Here is a 9,652-nt window from a genome sequence, read left to right on the forward strand (position 1 = left end):
GGAGGCAGTAATGCTTTGGGCAATGTTCTGGCAATAAACCTTGGGTCCTGCAATCCATGTGAATGTTACTTTGACACGTACCAACTATCTGGTGGTACTATTGGTCACTTGTACCATGCAGAGCTGGCCATCACATTGGTCACTTGAACCATGCAGAGCAGATGCTGGCCATCAAGCGCTTGCTCAACAGTCAAATCCAAATTCAAACAAGCTTGGCTTGCATGTCTCTGGCAGAGTATTGTCACAGCAATGGACATTTGCTAATTTGCAATAGTCAAGCTTGATCACATGGATCTGAATGGTGTGAATGGACTGACCGGCTCTAATGTCTTGACCACATTTACATGTGTTCATTTAGCAGAGGGTTTATCCAAAGCAACTTACAAATCAGGGAGAAGGGCAATTCGTTTTGGAGCCAACAAATGTGATGAATGTACTTTATCCTACAGTGACACTTTTTAAAGGGATGTTTATTTTTTGTGCTTTTAGACCTGGGCTGTGTTAATCGAAACATTAGTGACAATGGTTCTATGATCTACTTAGGCTTACGATGCTTTTGAAAAACGCAGCACCAGGACAATACCAAAGCAGTACAACTGCCGTTTCTTCTGTGTAAGTTCAGCTGTAGGTGGATTGTGTGTTTATGACGAGGCTGAGGGAGGTGTGGTTGAGAATGAGAGGATAGATAGAGCTGCGTGTTGTCCGTGTCGCAGTGAGGCTGTGAAGCCAGAAGAGAAACGGGCTGCGTACCGAACCCTGAGGCACACCGGCGGTAAGAGTTTATCCGCTTGCTTTTAATTTGGACTTCCATTAGAGGTTTTGACTTTCTGATCTCTGCCTTTGATTAGTAATGTGTGTTGACCTACACTGACATTCAAAATATTTTGATCTGTCAGATTTTTATCTTTTAATGTTTTAGAAGAATTCTATTATACTCACCATGGCTGCATTTTAAAATGTAATTTATTCCTGTGATCAATGCTGAATTTTCAGTGAAATGTACAGGTAGGTGAAATTCCTGCTAGGCATTGTTGCCGGTCGCAGTGTCACATGATCCTTCAGAAATCATTCTTATATGTGCCCCTGGAGCACAACACCAGTGCTGCGTCTCACGGGTAGATCTGTGGCAATAGCCAGCAATACATGGGTCAAAACTATCGAAATTACAGATCTTATGCTGTAGAATCTCAGAGCTGCTGTAATCAATAAAGTAAACCTAACTCTAAGATTAGGCTTTAAATGACATCAGTGATTCAGCTCATGAAGATTGTCAAAACATAACCAACAACACCTGATCACTTTTTCTCTGGACTTGTCTGGTTGCTATAAATCAGTTACAGCAGACAGACAAAAACTAATGTCATAAAACCAAGGGTCAAGAGTCCAACTAAAGCAAACACTCGTCACCATAATGGTGACTCTTTCCTTCAGTGATTCTGCTCATTATCATCAGGTGTCACCACTAATGCTCAATCATCACTTAATGAATCTCTTAATTATCTCATTAACTTTAACACAGAGTCAGAGTTACTTTTAACACTCTTGAGTGTGGAGTCCAATAAACTCTGAGGAGAGTTAATTTAACACTGGGGTTTTTGCTGTGCAGTGTTTGTTGGTTATTATTTAGCCTCAAGAAAATGTGATGACTCTGTAAAGCGCTGGTGTTTTAAGCCGTAATTTGAGTACTTTTTAACTGAAGTTTAGTTGTGTTGTCTTCTAGGTGGATCATGATGAAGAATGCTTTGCTTTTGGTGCTCCTGCCAGGTTAGCTAATTTTTCATTTATATAATCAACTTTTAATCAGGGATGAGATGATAGAGGTGCTTGTCGACCGGTTTCAAACTACATGCACAAAACTGGCGTGTAAATGCATTTATTTTTGTGTCTTCCCTCTTTAGCTCTGATGCATGTGGCCTTCTCACAGTCGTATGTTTTTAACTTTGTTCGTGAGAGAATGGGCTGGTCAGGGGCTCAGACGTACTGCCGCCAGCGTCACACTGATCTCGCCACCATTAATAACCGCATGGATCTGGAGCTGATACGGTCTGTAGACCAGGGTTATAGAGGAGACGTGTGGATGGGACTCTATCGTAGCGGCGCGAGCGCTCCCTGGATCTGGTCCGATCAGAGCAAATCCACGTTCATGCCGTGGGCTCCAAATCAGCCCAACAATTGGAACAACAGCCAATATTGTGTTGTGGTTAATGGTTCAACTCTTAATGATCTGAATTGTGAAACTAAACTGCCTTCCATCTGCTACACGGGTGAGTGTCTGCACACACATTTAACTGCTTTGTTGACTTTAAAAGTGCAAAACTGACATTAAAGGAATTCTGAAACAAAATGACGGTCCTAAAAATCAGAATGGGATTTGTGTGAGAGGGAGATTTAGCCTCAGCTTTACCCACGATAGCCTCTGTAACTTTGTCGCCATCTTCTGCTCCCTTCTCTGGTTTCTTAACTTAATTTGGCTTCATCATGTTGCGCTGTAAACCCTAATACCTTCAGCTGCAAAGCACAGTTAATTAATGTGGTGTTCAAACCTGTAGCCCCCCAGCATTGTAATTTAGTGCTTAAAAACGTTAGCTGATATCTTTGAAACCGCTAGTCAGATCGAGACGAAACAAGCGTCTGGAGTTCGGAAACATAGGTTGATAGCCATTTGCTAATGCCCAAATGTCTACAAGTCAAAATATTGATAGTAAGGGGTAGTAAAATCCAAAGTCTGGTGTCAGTCATTTTTTATGTTTGTTTGTTTTTTTTTCAAATAAATGTCTATAACTCCAAAACAAAATGAGATATTGTCACCAACATTGACACACACATTGGCCCCCATTTATCAAAAGTGCGTACACCAAATTTCCAGCGTACACCTGGTGTACACCCAAAACCACTGTGACTTTGAGATTTATCAAAATGGATGTTGGCGTACGGCACGCTCAAATCCTACGCCAGCTCAGGAGGTTGTGTACACACGTTTTGAGTTAGTGCGAAAATGCGCAGAAATACAATTCCTTACACCACAAAACGCACTGACAAAGATATGCTATATTATGACCCACTGTAAAAAACAACAACATAGTAATTATAAACTTCAGTGTTTATTTTTGTGCAACATGGACTTCAGTGTTTAATTTGTGTGACTTTACCAAAGCATTTGATTTGTAGGCATGTTTTCCTCCAGTTGTGAGCCTGTGCGATTTACCTGACGGTTCAAGGTTAGGCCCTGCAGCTGCGCACGGACTGGGACTGAAAATAATTCAGACTGACAAAATAATAAAAATGACATTCTTCTTCTAAATAACAATAAGCGTCATTAATAATAAAAATCATAATAATAATAACAATAATAATAATAAGAATCTTACAAATTGTCATGCAATTATTAATGTGAATGAATGGTACTCCACACAGGGCTCCGAACCGGTTCAAGGAACGAAAACGAAAACCGGAAACGAACAAAATTTTAAGAGGAACAAAAACGAAAACGAAATCAAAATCAATTTGAATCGCTCTGAACAGAAACGTTAATTTGAAATGACCATTAACCGGTTAATAACGTTATTTTATCGTTCTCTTTAAAATTTTTATTTGGCAGTGACCAATCATGAATTGAGTAGTACAGCATGTGACGTTGAAAGATCAAGCGTGAGTGAAATGCCCACGCACCATCATCTATCACTGCATGAAAACACTGAAATCCGGCACTATCCGGGCATGGTATACTCCTGTGTAATTTGATGTTTACCGGATGTATGTGGGAAAAAGCGGATCAGAGTAACACGGAACAGTATATTTCCAGAAAAACCCGGAAACCTTACGTATGCGGACGTATACAGGAATCCGTGAAATTTCACGGACATATACAGCTGAAACACTGCTGGGTGTGCTAGGACTGAAGACTGTTAGGTGTGAAGAAGACCTTTCATATGTTAATGACTGACACTTGTGCTGGCTGTTCTCAGAAGGAGGGGGGCAGGGGAGCACTTCAGGATTGAGAATTATCTCTGGTCTACTGTAGGCTACAGCAAACAAGCTTTTTACACAGAAAAAATAATTCTTAAGGCCCTGAAACACTAAACTGAACTAGCAATGACTAAAGCCGACTGTGGGGTTGGTTCACGTTGCCTGGGTCTGGGCCAAACCATCAGAATGGTGTGTCAGGGCCTTAAAACCACTGCATGAAAAGAGTCTCTAAATCAAATATTTTTTATAAAAACAGTACAAAATAAAAACCCTGTCTGAACATATACGTTCACAAAAAAATCTGAATATGTAATGAAATAAACAAAGAAATGTAATGGAATTAACAAAGGATAATTAACCAAACATTTTAGACTATCCCCAAACAATTTTTGCAAAGTTTTACAAATTGTAGGCAATAATAGAATTAAATAAAAAGGAGATGAAATGTGGAAAATGAAAAAGTTTGTTTTAAAAACACCAAAAACTGATATGCTCAAAATAAAAATATGGAATAAAAAAGAGCAGGGATTCACTTGCTCAAGAAACACAGAAACACAAGCAGATCTTTCAGCTCTGCAACTATTAACAAAAAGTGTCACTCCAAGATTCTTAACTTTAACACGCTGCAAAAGAGGGGCGTTTTAAGGTTTGAAATCCACCACTCACAATAGATGTAGGTGCAACCAATAAGGTTACCAATAAAAATAAGGCAACCAATAAAAATAATCCTAATTTTACAGAAAAAAACGTCAGTTTTTTACAGTATTTTCTTGTAATTTTGAATTATGTTTAAAACAATGTAAAATTACAAACAATATCTAAATAAACAACTTGACTGTTATTTTAAGGATTATATCATTAATGACAAATTACAGTAATTCTCATTTTTTTATACAGGAACATCACTGTATTATTTTTCTGTTTTCATAAATAACAAATTCATGCAAAATTACAAACAATATCTGTAAATTAACAACTGTAATACAATATTTAGCTCATTATATTAAAGGTTTATGTTTATGTCCATACTAACAATTTAACATTATTCTTTGTCATTTTAAAGTAAATCTTATTAGTTTTATATTTACACTGTAAGAATAAAAACCTAAAAAAAACGCAGCTACAGCTGCAAAACAAAAACCGTAAAATAAGTCAAATATCTTAAGTCAAATAAAGTTAAAAAACTTCACAGAAATTTACATTAAACGTTTTAGAGAAAACACTATTAGTTTACAGATTTTTCCTTATTTAAATTAAGATATTTTACTTTAATTTTCTGTTTTACAGTGAAGGTGTATTTTTACATTCAAACTGGTTTTACATTCAATTCTGGATACAAATATAACAAAATATATAGCAAACTAAATATCAAACAATAATTGTTTTTAAAGAGTACAAATCTGCACTGCAAATCTGCACAGGTTGAAACTTCCAGGCCTCTGCCCACACCACAAAACAACATTTGACCAATTCATTAAATATAACAGCAAATAAAAATAAATATACACATTTTCTAACTGTTGTTTTAAACAAGTTTTTTTCTATATTTGCAAGGCTACTTGCTGTCTTTCCGTGTTCTTTTGAGCGTGATTGGTCAATCTGAACGTCATCCAGAAATCTGACCAATGACAGTGCGCGCCTTCAGTTTGAATTATACACCCGTTGCCGTTGGAGTTGCTCGTTGCTCGTGGCTCGCGGGGACGCGACGCGATCGCGCGGCTTCTAATCTTCAACAGGACGGCTTCTTCTGTCCATTAATTGCATTGCATGGATCATTTTAAACCTGTTAAAATCTTATTTTGGACGAATTTTGATTGTGGGATGTCGACTGAGAACGAAAAAACATGAATACGAACAGACTAGTTTCCAATGGCGGACAGCAGACGGCAGAAGGTAACGTAAACCCCTTTATATTTTTTCTACTGCTTATCAAGATATATAACGTTAGTGCATTAAAGTCATATGCTAATCGTGATTAACTTACATATTCTGTTTCTGTGTTTTGTTGTAATATTGTTAAGATAGGGCTGGGTGTTATGGCGATCTGATGATACTGACTATTGTTAGTGATTTTGCTGTAAACGTTAACATTACCGTTTTATATTGCGGAATGGGAATATAGCGTATATAACGCAGCACTGACTGTACTAAAACTTTTTGACATTTTGACAAGGAAACATGCATGAATGTAGAATAATGAACGGGACATGCATGTGTTAAAATAAGCCTCTCTCAGACAGCAGGCGATCCCGAAATCAATTATCTTTCTGTAAAATGCACACAATTATCTCAGAAACCTTGTCATGTGAGGTATTCACTTGATTTAAACAGTCAGTTATGTCTTAAGTACGTTAAACAGTTCAAGTTAACGTGGGGAAACCCGGATGCGTGTCATTCTGTGCATCCGTTCTTAAAGGGGCTGCAGCTTTGTCATCATTTTAATAAAACAAAAGAATAGAGAAGACCTTCTGCTTCTTTAAGAATCATGTGATATTAATTAATTGAATATCATACAGTGAAGACTTTTAAAGCAGTATTATTCTGTAGCATTTTAATAAAATATCCATCAAAATAAATATATTGTGATATCGTTATTGTAAAATATAATTTCTCATGTATGTATAATTATATGGTCATAATGCCCATCCCTACTGTCAGCTAGTTTTAAGATCAAGCTTGTCATAAAATGTAACAGAGCTTTGGAATGAATAATCTGAGATCATGTAACTTACACTTGTTCTGCAGAGAGGACAGGAAAACACCATACTTGGACTGAAGAATTATAGGCAAACCAGGATTTTGGATCTACTGTAAAGTTTTTGTATGGGCCTGGTGAGTATGTTTTGCAAGTCCATGTCCGTAAGTTGATAATTAATATTAATGTTTTATCAAACAAATTAATATTCATTTGTGTGTGTGCATGTTTCTTCCCCCCTCATGATCCAGAAGTTTTGGATCCATGATCCTGAAGAACTTTTACAGATGTTGACCCTGAATGTGTAAAAGGTAATCTTAAAAATGTTGTCATTATTTTATTGTTCTCTGTTTTTTTCTGTAATGTAGACGCATGCATTTTCTGTGAAGTTGCTTTGAAACAATATCAGGGTTTTTCCTACATTGAACATTTTTTGCCGGCCGCCAAAACAAATTTTTGTCCCGCCAAAGCCTTATTTGTTGAGTTATTGTGATTTATGATTGATGTAGTAGACGTCACATATTACGTTAATCAAAATCAAAAGGTCGGAAGACCGAATCCATGTTGCATGTGGCGCTATCAGACGTCTTCCTTTAATTACCGCTGGGTGTGAAATGCGCTCAAAAAACATTGACTGATTCTCTGACCAGCTGACATAAACCATACTTTAAATAAACAGGAAACAAATCCTATCCGGTTATGAAGTGTTTTCTGTGTCTTGACAAATCTTTCGCGATGTTCTAAAGACGGGATTCACACACAACGCGTCTGCTAATGTCCGATTCGCCACCTAATGACTCCTTTGAACCGAATCATTTTAACGACTGGTTAGAACTGATCTGTCCAACACTGAACTCACGAATTAGTTTAATCATTTACTCAGAACAACACCTGAAATGAGAACACTAGTGTGCTTACCCACTTTAGCAAGAGTGGATGGTAAGAATTATTTTTAATTATCAACAGTCTTTCAGCTTATTTATGTGGACAATGTGTAGTAAAATAAATAGCCTAAAATCATTTAGTTTAGACTGGAGTGAGGTGAACCCAGAACAAATTTGTTGTTAGCTAGCTGATTGTATATGGCAGAAAATTAGGCTATTTGTTCATTTTTTTTTAATACTATTTTTTTAATATTGATATGATTACCAAAACAATTATCAGTAAATAGTGTAAAAATGAGGAACAAAAACAAACATCAAGGTATCAAAATAAGATAAGCAAAAGTTACAAACTTTCTTTGAATTTATTTCAAATTTATTGTCAGTATTGCGCTTGCAGATCATGTGGGTAGGGTATTTTTTTTTTACCGTGCGTATGTGTGTGTATGGATGACCATGTCTGTCAGCCACCACCGAAGACCATTTTTGACCGAGGAAAAACCCTGAATATGTATTGTGAAAAGCGCTATACAAATACATTTTAATTGAATTGTTTTACTTACTTTTATTGGCATTAACTATATATTATTAATGTATTATTTGGCAGGTCTCAAGATGTATTTTATTTTGTGAGACTTTGCTGAGGAAGTATTCTTTGGCTCAGTCTGAAAAGGCCCAGAAAAGAAACACTATGAAGAACATCACACAGAACCGTCAGAGAAAGAGACGGGTAAGTTAAGAAACCGGTTAAGCTTTTTCCCTCCAGAATGTTACTATACTCCTCTCTGAGTTTTAGTGGTTAATTTACTGTCATGTTTTGCAGTTGCTGGAGACCAGGTCCAGGGTTGCACAAACCAACACAGAACCTGTGGAAGACCGCAACTATAGACCTGATGAAGATGAAGATGATGCTGTTGTTGATGGAAGGCTTGGTTAGGCTAGCTACTACAAACCAGACTAGACTGACCCACACTACATGTCACATCACCAGCCCATCATGCCAGTTTGAAAAAATGTTCAAAACTCAAACAACATTGTGTTAGAGTTGGTCACAATTATTTTATAATTTTAATATTCAATTGTTCCATTTTATATTTTCTTTATTCCTATGTTTATATACTTATACTTTTATTGGTTCCCATATATAGAACATTTACATATATTTTATATACACTTTTTAATTTATAGATTTCTTTGTCTCGTTTTATATTGTATACTTTGTATGTTTGTTCCTTTTTAGATGTCCATGTTGCTTTTGATCTCCACGTTTTGTATTGTTGTTCCTTTTACGTCGCCTTCCTTTAGAAACATTTTGTTCACTTATCTTTTCCCCCATTCATTTTAATGTATGTTTATAATGCTCTTTGTTCTTTTTATTTGGTTATATTGTTTACTTGGAATATTTATATGTATTTTAATATATTTTATATACACTTTTTTTGTCTTATAAATGTATTGTTCTCATTTTATATTGTTTAATTTGTATATTTATTCTTTTCCTTTTTATGTTCACTGTGTATTTTATTCCTTTACATCTCTGTCTTTTAAATGCATTTTGTTCATTTTTTTCCCCTTTTTGTTTCTTTACCAATTCATTTTAACGTATATTTATGTTCTTTGGACTGTTTATATTTTTACATTTGTTCCTTTACATTTGCATCCCTTTTAAATACATTTAGTTAACTTGTTTTTGTTTCACCATTGTTTTAATGTTCTTTTATAATGCTGTTAAGAATGTGTTTTTTTTTTTTTATACCTTTTTAATAAATATTTCAGACTTTCTCAAATTGTTTTGTGTGTGTTTTTCTTTTGGGAGGGAGAGGGGATTATTTATATATATATATATATATATATATATATATATATATATATATATATATATTATATATTAATGAGCAAAATCTGCATAGCTGGCCTATAACCAATCAAGTCCCTATGCTACAAAACCTAGCCCACCCTTAGCCTTAGAAGTAACCAATAAAGTCACTTGACTGGGTTTTCAATGCGTCCTGTCATCCAATAGCAGTCTGGGTTTTGGGAGTGGTTTTAAAAAAAACAACCAATCCAGTTTGAGATGAAGGACCAATAGGGGGTGGAAGGCAAAGCTGTT

At 35.8% G+C, this 9,652-nt stretch overlaps 1 long non-coding RNA gene across 1 annotated transcript; it reads left to right on the plus strand.

Annotated features, from left to right (window-relative positions):
* Nucleotides 1-5,875: 5,875 nt before the first annotated feature.
* Nucleotides 5,876-9,326, plus strand: LOC307142511. The gene is made up of 4 exons (XR_013818485.1): nucleotides 5,876-6,798; nucleotides 6,913-6,972; nucleotides 8,150-8,272; nucleotides 8,366-9,326. It is a non-coding gene; the product is annotated as an uncharacterized lncRNA (long non-coding RNA).
* The last annotated feature ends 326 nt before the right edge of the window (nucleotides 9,327-9,652 follow it).

Source organism: Gobio gobio, assembly GCF_949357685.1.
Source record: "Gobio gobio genome assembly, chromosome: 2".
NCBI classification, from domain to species: Eukaryota; Metazoa; Chordata; class Actinopteri; order Cypriniformes; family Gobionidae; genus Gobio; species Gobio gobio.